This window comes from Schistocerca serialis, chromosome 2, assembly GCF_023864345.2.
Source record: "Schistocerca serialis cubense isolate TAMUIC-IGC-003099 chromosome 2, iqSchSeri2.2, whole genome shotgun sequence".
Lineage (NCBI taxonomy): Eukaryota > Metazoa > Arthropoda > Insecta > Orthoptera > Acrididae > Schistocerca > Schistocerca serialis.
Genome location: NC_064639.1, coordinates 976,038,029 through 976,053,371, shown reverse-complemented (window position 1 = coordinate 976,053,371; position 15,343 = coordinate 976,038,029). Strand labels below are relative to the sequence as shown.

The window sequence follows — 15,343 nt, the reverse complement described above, 5'->3', positions numbered from 1 at the left end:
CTACGAACTTGAGCAGTGGAGGAATAGTTGACATACGTGTTCTTGTATTATATCAGATACGATATCAGGAGGAAGAAGAAGAAGAAGAAGAAGAAGAAAGCAAGATTAGGGTTTAACATCGTGTCGACAGCGAGAGAATCACACAAGGAGAACAAAGTCGAATTGGGTCAGGGAATCGGCCGTGCCCTTTCGAAGTAACCATCTCAGGATTCGACTTTCACGATTTAGGGAAATCACGAAAACCCTAAATCTGGATGGCCGGACGGGGATTCTAACCACCGTCTTCCCAAACAGGTATCAAGAGCGTACCTACACTATTTGATCAAATGTATCAAGACACCTGGCTGAAAATGATTTTAAATTTCGTGGCGCCCTCCGTCGGTAATGCTGGAATTCAATATGGTGATGGCCCACGCTAAACCTTGATGACAGCTTCCACTCTCGCAGGCAGACGTTCAGTCAAGTGCTGGAAGGTTTCCTGGGGAATGGCAGTCCATTCTTCACGGAGTGCTGCACTGAGGAGAGGTATCGGTGTCGGTCGGTGAAGCCTGGCACGAAGTCTGCGTACCAAAACATCGCAAAGGTGTTCCATGGGATTCAGGTCAGGACGCTGTGCAGACCAGTCCATTACAGGGATGTTATTGTCGTGTAACCACTCCGCCACAGGCCGTGCATAATGAATAGGTGCTCGATCGTGTTTTGAAAGATGCAATCGCCCACCCCGAATTGCTCTTCAACAGTGGGAAGCAAGAAGGTGCTTAAAACATCAATGTAGGCCTGTGCTGTGATAGTGCCACGCAAAACAACGCTGGCAGATGCCGTTCACCGAGCATTCGCCACACCCACACACTGCCATCGGATCGCCACATTGTGTTCCGTGATTCGTCACTCCACACAACGTTTTTCCACTGTTCAATCGTCCAGTGTTTACGCTCCTTACACCACGCGAGGCTTCGTTCGGCATTTACCGGCGTGATGGGTGGCTTATGAGCAGCCGCTCGACCATGAAATCCAAGTTTTCTCACCTCCTTCTTAACTGTCATAGTACTTGCGGTGGCACCTGAAGCAGTTTGGAATTACTGTGTGATGTTCTGGATAGATGTCTGCGTGTTACACATTACGACCCTCTTCAACTGTTGGCGGTCTCTGTCAGTCAACAGACGAGGTCGGCCTGTACGTTTTTGCGCTGTACGTGTCCCTTCACATATCCACGTCACTATTACATCGGAAACAGTGGACCTAGGGAGGTGTAGGAGTGTGGAAACCTCGCGTAAAGACGTCTGACACAAGTGACACCTAATCGCCTGACCACGTTCGAAGTCTATAAGTGTCGCGGAGCGCCCCATTCTGCTCTCTCACGATGTTTAATGACTACTGAGGTCGCTGATATGGAGTACCTGGCAGTAGGTGGCAGCACAATGCACCTAATATGAAAAACTTTTTTTTTCGGGGGTGTCCGGATACTTTTGATAACATAGTGTAGGATCGAAGCAACTGGAGCGGGACGGAGGTGGGTGGGCAGTGGTTTCTACTGGTATTAGTTTCTTGGGAGGGGCGAGGGTGAAGGTAAAGAGGAACAATTTTTACAAAATCAAACTCACAGTTGTTTATTAATTGGCAAACATACTAGTTCTACCACTTTCCAACAGGTACGCACCAACTACTATGTACGTAAATGAGAGAGTATATTTTGTAACGTTCAGATGCGTGCGAGTAGTTTCTTTATTCATATTTAAGTAGATATTAATAGCGGCCAAAACGACATAGAGCATCGAAGGTACAACCCAGACCCATCTGACATTTTCAGTTGCGAAGATTATAGCAGCGACCTGTGAAATAGGTGTACGTTGATGAATTACTAAGAAATTTAAACGAGAAATGATACAGTTTGTGTGGCCTGAAAGTGAAGTACATAATAAAAGTAGCTTTGATATTTCACGACAAACGGCGCTAGACACACTTGCCATTAGTCCATATCCATTGCATGTTGTGGCCTACTTCAAACTAACACTGAATTGATGATGAGCCTGTCTCTGTGGCAGGATGAGAGCTCGCTTTGCAATGATCATCTCTGTTTTTTCGGTTGAGGGGGGTTTTTTCCGTAAGGGGGGGGGGGGGGAGAGAATAACGGTCCTCACTTGTCCGCTCGTTGTTGTTGACGTTGCTGTCCCATCTTTTCAATTCCCTTCTTTGGTATCTCTGTCTTACAAAACTGGAGAGCGTCTAGTTGGTGCCTGTTGTATGTTCTGAGCTTCCTCCGTAATCTTCTGCTAACTACATCCTTGTCGAATGTCATCTAACATTTAGAGTCCTCTCCTTCCTCATTCTCATCCTTTCCACTAGTTTTCTGTCCTCTCATGTTTTAAGAAATGTCCGCACCTCGTGGTCGTGCGGTAGCGTTCTCGCTTCCCACGCCCGGGTTTGATTCCCGGCGGGGTCAGGGATTTTCTCTGCCTCGTGATGACTGGGTGTTGTGTGATGTCCTTAGGTTAGTTAGGTTTAAGTAGTTCTAAGTTCTAGGGGACTGATGACCATAGATGTTAAGTTCCATAGTGCTCAGAGCCATTTGAACTATTTTTTTTGTTTTGTTTTTTTGTTTTTAGGAAATACTTCATCCGTCAGCATTTCAGTGAATTTCACGTTTTAACATTAATCTCCTTGGCCACAATACAGAACTATCAAAGTATATTTTTTTCCTCTTTCATTTGGACTAACCATATTTTGCTGCCATTCAGCTCTACACTTCGGATATAACTTTTGGGGAATCTCTTAATTCTGTCGGAATTTGTTTCGGTGTTAACGAAACTTTTCGTCTTTTCAAAACCTCCGTAACCCATAGATATTCTACTTATTATTTCGTCAATCGCATCCATTTTCTGCCACCGTGCGTCCTACCCCTCTACAATTTTATCTCGTTTTGATTTACTCTGTACTGGACAGTAAAAATTTGTCTGCGCGATAAAGTTTGCAGAAATGTAATGTGAATACTAACTGTAGATTTCGTAAAAGTCTGTACTTCGTGTTACGGTGGATGGCTGCTTGTCTTCCTTCACTACTGCAGCCGCAGGCTGAACGAACAGAGCAGCTTAACAGCAGTGGGAGTCTGGGAGGCAGACGCCGACGCCGCTACCTGCGTGAGCGTAATACTGCGCAGTGCAGGTTGCGTGGGGATGCTAGGCGGCGTTGCCAGTGCACTTCCCTGCTGCGGCTCAGCTTCCGACAGAATATCCTTCACCCCTTCATTTACACTGAGGTGACAAAAGTCATGGAGTACATCCTAACATCGTGTGCGACCTCCATTTGGCCAGCGTAGTGCAGCAACTGGACGTGGCATGGACTCAACACTTCGCTGAAGTCCCTTACTGAAACATTGAGCCATGCAGCCGCTACAGCTGTCTGTAATTGCGAAAGTGTTGCCGGTGCAGGATGTTGTGCACGAACTGATCTCTCGATTATGTCCCGTAAATGTACGACTGGATTCTTGTCGGGCGATCTGGGTGGTCAAATCATTCACTGGAACCGGCCAGAATGATCTTCAAAACAGTCGCGAACAATTGTGACCTGGTGACATTGCACACTGTCATCCATAAAAATTAAATCCATGAAAGGCTGCAAATGAGCATTTTCAATCAATGATGGGTTCATTTGGACGGGAGGACACAGTCCATTCCACGTAAGCACAGCCCACACCATTATTGAGCCATTGCCAGCTTGTGCACAGTGCCTTCTGGACAACCTGAGTCCGTGACTTCATGGGGTCTGCACCAAACTCGAACCCTACCATCAGGTCTTACCAACTGAAATTGTGACTCGTCTGACTAGGCCACCATTTTCCAATCGTCCAGGGTCCAACCGATATGGTCGCGAGCCCGGGAGAGGCGCTGTCGTGATAGGAGGGTTGTTTTTTAAGTAAGGGCCGTTTTTATTTTTAAAAAACGATACAAATACTTTTGTAAAAAAACTTTATTTTCTGATTCTACACACTTTTACCTATTTTTCTACATAGTTGCCTTGTTTATTTAAGCACTTGCATACAGTACAACTAAGTTTTTAATTCCCTCTTCAAAGAATTCGGCCGCCTGCTCCGACAGCCAAGAGTTCACGGCCGCTTTCACTTCATCGTCGTCATTGAAGCGCTGTCCGCTAAGATGGTGTTTCAGGTACCGGAAAAGGTGAAAATCGCTAGGAGCAAGGTCGGGGCTGTATGGTGCATGGTGCATGGTCCAAAACTTCCCAGCCAAAAGAATCAATCAAATCCCGAGTCTTTTGAGAGGTGTGAGGCCTAGCGTGATCGTGCTGGAGCAAAACTCTCTTTGTCAGCATGCCGCGCCTTTTGTTTTGAATTGCTCTGCGGAGCTACTTTAGAGTTGCACAGTAGGCATCTGAGTTGATTGTCGTTCCTCGCGGCATGAAGTCCACTAGCAAAACACCGCGCCGGTCCCAGAACACAGTTGCCATAATCTTGCCCTTTGACAGCGTCTGTTTGGCTTTGACCTTGACGGGTGAGGTTGTGTGTCGCCATTCCATCGATTGTCGCTTGCTTTTGGTAGTGATATGGGATACCCATGTTTCATCTCCAGTGACAACTTGACTCAACATGTCATCCCCTTCTTCCTCGTAACGAATCAAAAAGTCCAATGAAGTGGCAAATCTCTTCCCTTTGTGGTCCTCTGTGAGGAGTCTGGGTACCCACCGAGAACACAGTTTCTTAAAGTTTAGGTTTGCAGACACAATTTTGTACAAAACCGATCTTGAAACTTGTGGAAATTCCAAAGAAAGAGTGGAAATTGTGAATCTTCTGTCCTCACGAATCTTTGTTTCGACTGCAGCCACCAAATCATCAGTGATCACAGAGGGCCGGCCTGAGCGTTCTTCGTCATGGACGTTTTGACGGCCATTTTTAAACTCTCTAACCCATTGACGCACTTTACCTTCACTCATTACATTCAAGCCATAAACTTCTGTTAACTGACGATGATAGGCTGATAGGCTTCTCGCGGTCAAAAAACGTATCGCTGACCGTATCTCACACGCGGCGGGCGATTCAATAATCGTAAACATTATAAAGTAGCACAGCGATGCGTACACGTCAGCTACAGAGCTGCAACTTGCATCAGTGTGAACGGGAAGGTGCCGGCAAGTGGCGCGGTGTTTTGTTGCGGCGTCCACGCGAACTATGGGACTATACGCGCGAACGGCCCTTACTTAGAAAACAACCCTCGTATTAGCAAAGGCACTCCTTCAGTCGTGTACTGCCATAGCACATTAACGTCAAAGAAAAAAAAAATGGTTGAAAATGGCTCTGAGCTTTATGGGACTTAACTTCTGAGGTCATCAGTCCCCTAGAACTTAGAACTACTAAAACCTAACTAACCTAATTACATCACACACATCCATGCCCGGGGCAGGATTCGAACCTCCGACCGTAGCGGTCGCGCGGTTCCAGACTGAAGCGCCTAGAACCTCTCGGCCACTCCGGCCGGCAATTAACATCAAAATTCGCTGCACTGTCCTAACGGATACATTCGTCGTACGTCCCACATTGATTTACGCTGTTATTTCAAGTAGTGTTGTTTGTGTGTTAGCACTGACAACTCTACGCAAACGCCGCTGCTCTGGGTCTTAAGGGCATCGGTCACTGCTTTGTCCGCAGCGAGAGGTCATGTCTGAAATTTGGTATTTTAGGCACACACTTGGCACTGTGGATTTCGAAATACTGAATTTCCTAACGCTTTCCGAAATTGAATGCCCTGTGCGTCTAGCTCCAACTACTATTCTGCTTTCAAAGTGTGTTACTTCCCGTCGTGGAGCCATAATCACGTCGGAAACTTTTTCACGTGAGTCACCTCAGCACAAATGGTAGCTCCGCCAATGCAAAGCCCTCTTATTCCGTATATACCCAATACCACGGCCATCTGTGTATGTGCATAACGCTGTTCCTGGACTTTCATCACCTCAGTGTAAGTTACCAATAATTACTTTTTAATTTTTTTTTCCAAATACTGCCATTAACGCACGGACACAATGTTGTGGATGTTACAGCGTGTGAAACGAATGTATGAGCATGTTCCTTACATAGTCCACCTACACATGCATCTATGACAGCAAAATTGCTAAATATACATAAAATGTACTTAAATATCTCATGAAAGTGTCATCTCCGAGTTGTAGGTAGTTCCTGCAATGGGCCAGAAATAGTTTAGTTGTTCACCTCGCAACAGTAGATGAACTAAGTGACTGCACAACAATATCCATTTAATTGCTGCTTCACTGCTGTGGGGGACTACACTGTTTATTATTGGCAGTAGTCAGACACACACCATCGGGGGTCTGAAATCTTGATTTTCCAGTCCAAAAGTAAGGAGTCCAGCAGTCAAGAGATATGCAAACAGTAAGACTACGTATGGTGCACACACTTATAGTGATTTTAAATGTGGGTGCAGGGTGTGGTGAAGCAAGTGGCCAGGAAGAGGAGTGATCAAGAGAAAGCATGTTTTGTAACAAGTGTCTATCCTCAATGTGGAGAGTTAGCTTCCTTTTCTGACAACTAGTTGTAGATAGCACTCGCAATGCACTGAGACTTGTTTCATCATTGTATAGGTTGTTCGGAATAAGCAGTTAAAAGTGTCAGATTGACTCGTAAGTTCGCGGTTTAGCAAAACACCCGCAAAACACAAATATCATTTATCGTTCGCCATTGATGATATAAAAAATGGAAGTTTTCAAAGAAAATTCTTTTTCATTCTTCAGTGCAGTTAGTTGCTAATGTTGCTTATTGTGGGGGAGGGGAGTGAGTACTAGCTGGTATCTGATTGAGTAGTGGTCTCAGAAAAGTTGGGGTGCGGGGTTAGCCGAGCGGTCTTAGACGCTGCAGTCATGGATTGTGCGGCTGGTCCCGGTGGAGGTTCGAGTCCTCCCTCGGGCATGGGTGTGTGTGTTTGTCCTTAGAATAATTTAGGTTAAGTAGTGTGTAAGCTTAGGGACTGATGACCTTAGCAGTTAAGTCCCATAAGTTCTCACACACATTTGAAGAAAAGTTAGGGACCACCGGTCTAGATCACCCAGATGACAGATAACTGAATAATGGTTTTAAAACAAGCGCCGGGCCTTGGATTGGCACCAGCGATATAAAATCGTTGTCGTCACGGCTCGCGGTGTGTATTACAGAAGTATAATTTCGATAAATTGAATGAAGCCATCGGAAGCGATACTAATAGCTGACTTGGCTTGCAAGGGATCCTGCGGTTTAAAATGGGCTTCGAACCACTTGGTACTTCTCACATTAAGAATTCATTGACAGAGGTGAAAGAAGTACAAGTGTGGGGAAAAAAGTCCTGGCTGGCCTGGTTACATAACATCTACACAGTCTCATGGAGAGAATGCATATAATGCTACAACTATACCCGTGACGCGGCTTCGTTCGCGCGCGCATATGACGCGAATCTTGCTCACATCTTCTGCTCTCCCCTTTCTCTGTCCTCCTTTTCTCCCCTTTCTCTGTGCATTCCCCCTACCCACACTCTTTCCATCTCCTCCTGCCGTTATCTCCGTTTTTCCCCTCTTCTCTCTCTACCTCCATCTCCCCCGCCCCCTGTCACTGTCTGTCTCTTCCACTCCCCCTCTGTCTGTTTACGTCATCCTCCCCCTGTCACTATCCATCTCCTCCCTACTCCCCAGCCGTAAATCTCTGTTGATGGTGGAACACAAGAGTCGCCTTAGGATTTTCCATATCCATGACACGGCTATGATGTCTTGAAATGTGAACGTGGGCACCACATTCGACAGAAAAAGAAATTGCTGTGATCGAAGAAGCTGTAAGTCGTGAGTAGAGGCTCTTACCTGTGTCAAGGTTTCTAGATACTGGCAGAACACCTCTAATCAGTGCAGCAGTACCTCCACAGTTACTATGTGAAAACATGTTCGGAACATGCAACGTCATTTACAGGATCTTGAGGAAAGACATAAATCAAAACGAATGCAAAAATGACATTCATGTGAACTCTATGTATTTATGTATGTCCCCTACAAGTTTAAGACACTCATTTCAAATTAAAAGTAAAAGGACTGTAAATGTCTGTGGCACATATCATATAATAAATGTACCAAACATACAAGAAATGAATAGCTTACGAACTACTGGAACTCTAAAAATGTCAATTCCCTTCCTTTGCGCTTCATAGCTGACAGTTTGGTGTTCGGCTGCTCTCTCTCTCTCTCTCTCTCTCTCTCTCTCTCTCTCTCTCTCTCCTTTTTTTTACGCTTCCAACAATGACACAAGTGTTTCGTTTTCTGCAACTCTGTTGCTGTACTCTCCCCCAAACATTTGTAGTCTTTAAACTTATACGTTACCTATGTCATCAAAGTTCCGGCCGCCTCGTAGTATGTTGCAGCACTAGAAAATAGTAGCGAAACGCAGGAAGATCTGCAGAGGATTAACGCTTGGTTCAAAGATTGGCAGTTGACTCTGAACACAAACAAATGTAACGCATTGCTCATGGATAGGCCGAGAGACCCATTACTGAATCATTAAAATCCTTGGGAGGGCCAGTCGTGAGAAAAGCTATTCCCCGTGGTGTGCAAGATACGTGTGAAGCGAAATATCCTCAGACTTCAAGAAGCATGTAATAATTACTTCCAAAAGTGACTGATAACTGTGAACGCTACCGAGCTGTTACACTGACGTGACAAAAGTCATGGGAGTGATCCGCTCACGTACAGCTGGCAGTAGTGTTCCGTACACAAGGTCTAAAAGGGCAGTGTATTGGCGAAGCTTTCAGGCGATCATCATAGGCCGCACCACCCGCTCCTTCCTCCTCCGTGATTTCTACCTCACCATTTATGGCCGTCCTATCCACCTCACTCCTACCCTCAAGTACCTTGGCCTCACACTCGACCGCCACCTCACCTGGACTCCCCATCTCCTTACCATCCAAAACAAAGCTCGCAACCGCCTCCGCCTCCTGAAACTCCTGTCCTGCCGGACGTGGGGTCTGCATCCTTCCACCATCCTCCACACCTACAAATCCTTGATCCGCCCCATCCTCTGTTATGCCAGCGTAGCTTGGATTTCCGCCCCTCCCCGGTTCTATAAAGCCCTCCAAATCCTCGAACGCCATGCGCTCCACCTCGCCTTCTGCATCCGCCTTCCGTCCCCCACGCGCATCATCTACGACCTCATCCCCTTCCCCCACCTTCTCCTTTTCCTTGAACACATCCACACACTATATATTGTCCGCCGCCTTGATCCCCTCTCCACCCCCAACCAGTTGCCGCGCCTTTACCGTTGTGTCCCACCCTCTCTCCATCTCCACACCCTCCATCTCCTTTCCTAACGCAACTTCCACCATCTACCCCTGCCGGATGACGAGCTCCGCCCTGACATCTACCCTTCCTACCAACTCTAACCCCCTCTTCCTGCCTCCTCCTCAGGACTCCCTCTCCTCCCTCTCCCTCCACCTGAGCGGCTTGCCCCTCCCTCTCTTGTGCCCCCTTTCAGTGTCTCTGCACTCCCTCCTGTCCTGTTTTCACTCTTCATCTCCCGCCCCACGTGTCTCCTGCCTCTTCGTGTACCCGCTGACGCCCATACTCTCTTCATCCCGCCGCTTTCCCTGCTGCCCCTTGCTCTCCCCTCCTTTTCCATCCTCTCTGACCTTTCCCTCGACAGGTCCCACCTGGCAGTTTTATTCTTCGTCGTGTGTGCTCCAAGTGGTTTTAAGTGTGTTGTTCTGGAGTGTTTTTAATACTGTGGCCGACTTTTAACCTGTGCATGTCCATTCAGTCTTCTCTGTGTTTTAAGAGTCGCCGACTGTGTTTTTTAACTTTATGGTGACTTTTTTTAACTGTCCCCCATGAACGTCTCCATGTCAGTCTATTTTTACCTCCATTTTCTCCCATTACTCTGTTTTATGTTCCCCTTTTTTATCGCCTTATGTATGTAACATTTTATTCATATTTTAGTTGTCATGTCACTCGGCTGAAGATTGTGCCGCTGACAGCCTTCCCCTGCCCATATGGGGCAGGGGAATGAAATCACAATAAAGGAAAAAAAAAAAAAAAAAAAAGCAAAGCTGTCATTTGTACTCAGGTGATTCGTGCGGAAAGGTTTCCGACGTGGTTATGGCCGCACAACGTGATTTAACAGACTTCGAATGCGTAATGGTAATTGAAGCAAGACACAGGGAACATTCCATTTTGGGAATAGTTAGGAATTCAATATTCCAAGATCCAGAGTGTCAAGAGTGTGCCGAAAATACCAAATTTCAGGCATTGCATCACACCACGGATAACATAGTGACCGACAGTCTCCACCTAACGACCTAGAGCAGCAGCGTTTGCTTAGGGTTGTCAGTGCTAAAAGACAAATAACACTGCTTGAAATAAGCGCAGAAATCAATGTGGGACGTACGACGAACGTATCCGTTACGACAGTACGACGAAATTTGGCGTTAATGAGCTATGGCAGCAGACGACCGACGCGAGTGCTTTGCTAACAGCACGACATCGCCTGCAGCGTCTCTCCTGGGCTCGTGGCAATATCAGCTGGACCACAGACGAGTGGAAAACCGTGGTCTGGTTAGATGAGTTCCGATTTCAGTTGGTAAGAGCTGATGGTAGTGTTAGAGAGTGGCACAGATCCCATGAACTCATGGACGCAGGTTGTCAAGAAGGCACTGTGGAAGCTAGTGGTAGCTCCATAATGGTGTGAGCTCTGTGTACGTGGAATGGATTGGGTTCTCTGGTGCGACTGAATCGATCACTGAGTAGAAATGTTTCGCTGAGACATTCGATCGTGTTCCAAGCAGTCTTTTTATTTCCCTATTCCAAGCAATGGAATTTTCGACCAAATGGCAGTTTTCCAACTGGCGGTGCTGGAGAAAAGCACCCTTGTGCTTACGATGCTTTAAATTCAAAGAACTGATGTTGAGAGGCTAACACACTTCTTTGGATAGACGTCACGAGACGACAGCAGGCCTGGTCACTGACGCAATGCTGCTTCGTTATCGCACTTTGCACAACGCACATTTACTGGTACACCCGCAAAATGAGTAGGTCGGTCGGTCGGCCAGTAAATCTGTGCATGAAAACGGCTCTTTACTGTTGGGAAGGTTAACTGTTGGCAAGTCTCCACTGTTGGGAAGAGTTTGTTGATAACGAAGTAGTGATTTCGCGTTCTCCTATTTCTGTGGACACAAATTTTAATAAAGACCAGTTCTGACAGTGGTGTGTCATATATAATACGTCGTTTGATAATGAGCAAGCGAGCAATCACTCTATTAAAAAGAAATCGGCTCGCGTACAGGTATTGTATCTGTAAATTGAAATACAAACTGTCTAATTGTTTATACCCAGAAACCGACTATCTCTCGCAACAATGTGATATGTAACAAGTACATATTGTAGAGCAAGCTTCTGTTGTAACAGTATGAAGACAGCAGTCATCACCGTGAATGTTGGTGTGAAGACCACTGTGCTTTAACGAGCCATTGTCGTACTGGAGATAGTGTGCTCTTGCGTTCTTTCGAACTCTGGACTGATTTAACCGAATAAAAAAATAATATGTGACTTAGGCCTACTGATAGTATTCATTGCACTTTGTGACTTACTTCAAACTTATTCTGAAGTGATACATCGAAGATTATTTTTTAAATGCTAATCAGATGTTATTCACCCATTAAAACGTGGACACGCATTACATTACATTACATTATTACTTGTGGCTTAGCTCATGAATACATTTCGTAATGACGTGGAACGTGTCATAACTTAAATTTTCAGTACACATTGTAATTTTTTTTTCAGTTACTACTTCATATCAAAAAATTCATCTATTGGGTACATGGAATTGTCATTCAGAAAATCTTTTAATTTATTTTTAGATGTTTGTTGGCTGTCAGACTTTTAAAGCTATTTAGCAAGTGACCAAAGATTTTTGTGGCAGCATAATTAACCCCTTTCTGTGCCCAAGTGAGATTTAACCCAGAATACTGATGATCATCCTTTCGTCTACTGTTGTAGCCATGCATTTTGCTGTTGTTAATTACAATTTCGTAAGTATTGCGAAGATGCTGTGAACATCCCAAGGTCCTTAAATAAATGACTGCAAGGTGATCTTGGGTGGGCTCCAGTTATTACTCTGATTACACGGTTTTGCGCAATGAATACTTTTTCTCTTGATGAGTTACCCCAAAATATGATGCCATATGACGGTAGCGAATGAAAATAGGCATAGTAGGATAATTTACTGATATGTTTATCACCAAAATTTGCAATAACCCTAAAAACATAACCAGCTGAGTCTAAATGTTTCAGCAGATTATCAATGTGTTTCTTCAAATTCAATTTCTTATCAATGTGCACACCCAGAAATTTTGAATGCTCTGCCTTACCATCAGACTTCTGTTCAAAGGCTGTATTTTATGCCATTTACTGTACAGAATTCTGTGTTTTTTTAAAATTTAGTGAGAGTCCATGTGCAGAGAACCACTTAACAATTTTCTGAAAGACATTAAAAATAACTTCCCCAGCTAATTCTTGCGTGCTGGGTGTGATTACTATATACTTGTATCATCAGCAAAAACAAATTTCTTTAACTAGCTGCACATCTTGATGAATATAGAATGGCAAGCCATTAACATACATTAAGAACAATAGGGGACCCAAGACTGAACACTGTTCTTGATACCTTCCCATTTAGAGGACTCTGCTGGTTTTTGCAGACTATCTATACCGTTTATTTCAACCTTCTACATTCTTCAATTTAAATATGAATTAAGCCATTCATGCACTGTCCCACTCATACCATGATACTTAAGCTTATCTAGAAGAATTTCATAACACACACAGTCAAAACTTAACAGGGAATGTATTTCTGTTGGTTTAGAAGTTTTTGGGTGTCTTGTGGTTTATAGTGAGGTCATATACATACATACATTACCTTCATTTCCAATTGACTTTAATGTGTCTCATGAATAACATTAAACAAGAAGGGTACTAATATTAGTGTGAAAGATGCTGCTGGAAAAGGATGAGCTACTGACTCAACACTTTTTATTTGGAGGCCTTATCTGAATTTGCCCCAAAAGTTAACCCCCTTAATATAGCAAGGAATTAAACTGTACAAAACATGCCCGCATTTGTTGATTTTTCATGGCACTGTGACCATCTTACCAGTGCATTATTTTCAGTTTGATTTGTTGTTCTATCAGGTAATGGAGGAATTTTATACATGCAGCTTCACTAGTATCATTTTATAGTACTTGTAAGTTACTGTCATTAGTTACCAATTAAGTAAAATGGATTTTTGAATAGTGGAATTTAATGTTATTAATATACTGTCTTTTGTGAATTACGGTAGATATTATTTTGTTCATAAAATGTTGATCAGTGTAGATGGTTAGCAGTTCATAACATATAATTTTTGAGGAGACTTTTACTGAAAGTACAGACAATCTTAAACTCTTGAGAGCAAAATAACTTCTGAACCTTGTGTATTTAATCACAACTATATATTGGAATATGCTAACGTTTATTTCTGTTTGCTGCTATGGGACTAAAATTGTAGCCATTTAATCCGGATACGTCTGTTTTTCTTCTGGGAAGATTTTTACAGGGTAGCTTAAAACTTTTTATGCTGCTCCTTTATTCTACCTTTGAACAGATGACATTAGCGTACACTTCATCCAAAGAACTCATACCACTGTTGAAAACAACACTTAGCTTCCAATGTTGAGTTAGTATTATTCAGTGTGCGTGAGAAAACTTGGTTTTCAGAAAATGGATTATCTGCCTGATCTTCTAGTTGATGTGAGTATAACATCTCAATGCACATTTGTACTAGAGAAATAACTTTGTGTATTCTCTCAGAATGTCTTATAGGTATCAGTATAGTAAGGGATAATATGGGTATTTGCATGGCTGATTTACAGCAAAAGGCAAGAGGCAGAAGACATTGTATCTGATTTTTGTATGCATAAAGCTAACATCCTCCTGGAAGCATGTGCTTAAATGGCCAGTCACTGAAATTATGCTTTCACTATATTTTGGGCAGCATGGGGCAAAGACCTTTAAATGAGGCAAAACTATAAGATATGGGTTTAAGTTCTGTTGTGGAGGGCCAAATAATGGATATGTGACATGGTTTGTGCCATACTAGGATGCTGGTACATTGCCAGAGGAATATGTTGACAATGCCCATGGTTACAGAGTAGTTACAATGTATGTCAACTAGCTGAAAGACCTGCCATATAGATTGTATTGATTTACTTCATTTCATCATCTGTGTTACTTGCATCTAAGAAATATTCAGGCCACAGGTACAATAAGAGCTAACAGAATTGGTAAGAGTTGCATGCTACCAAATGGAAATGAAGTGGAAAAGAAACATAGAGGGACATCAAACTTCAGATATGGCAGTGGATTTACTGAATGACAGCAATGTGGTGACAGTGCCATAGCTTTGATATTATAAATCCAACTCGTACAGCAATACGATATTCACATCAGTATAAAAGGTGGATAACAGTTCAGTACCCAAGAGTCATTTACCATTACAACAAGTTTATGAATAGAATTGATAGAGCTCACCAAAATATTTCACTCTGTCACTCTCTCTATTAGGGGTAAGAAATGGTTCTTCCCCATCACTGTATATTTTGTCAATACAGCCAAGGACAATGAATGGCAGCTCTGCACCAAAGATAATGGTAAAATTGACCATGTGGCATTTCGTTGAGGAATTGTCACTATGATTCTAGAATCAAACTGCCATGCAAAGAGAAAGCCCATACTAAATTTCAAAAATTGATTCTAGTTATTGCAGTTGGAACATTATGCCATAGATTTTCTGCTAGCTTCTGTTTCGAGAAAGACGAAACAATTTCAGTGTTGCCAGTGTCAGGAAAAGTTCACAACATAGTGTATTAAATGTACTGTACCACTTCATGTTTCTCGCTTCGTACTGCTGCGTTGATTCTTAAATAGTGACATTCCGTTAAATGCATGTGAAGAAAGCAGAAGTCCTTCCAGAGGATGAGGCATTATTCATAAACTATGCAAATAAAAGGTGTAAATTATTATATATGTATGATTTCTATCATAATTAACTGATTAATTAAAGATTTCAGTAAAATTCAAATAACAAATAATTCAGGTGTATCTGGGTTAAGTTGTTTGCCATTGATATCTAGATTCCTAAGTAAGACATATGTACAATCTATAAGAGATGTTAAAAAAGGTAGGTAGCACATAACTTGCATTTCTCAACTCCCCGTGGCAGTCTGATCTCGTGCAGGTGTACTGGTATTGCTCTCCATTCCTCACTCCTCTCTGCAACAGTCGTGGGTGG

The 15,343-nt window shown here is 43.5% G+C and overlaps 1 protein-coding gene across 6 annotated transcripts in view; it reads left to right on the top strand.

Annotated features, from left to right (window-relative positions):
* LOC126458384 (CD109 antigen-like) overlaps nt 1–15,343 on the top strand; it is a 260,318-nt gene that overhangs the window by 111,317 nt on the left and 133,658 nt on the right. Inside the window, exon 1 of one of the 6 annotated variants that reach the window (XM_050095370.1) lies at nt 11,087–11,299. The exons of the other annotated variants lie outside the window; for them this stretch is intronic. The gene's annotated coding sequence lies outside the window, so the exon portion shown is untranslated. Of the gene's footprint in view, nt 1–11,086; nt 11,300–15,343 lie in introns of those variants that run through there. 6 annotated transcript variants of the gene reach the window in all.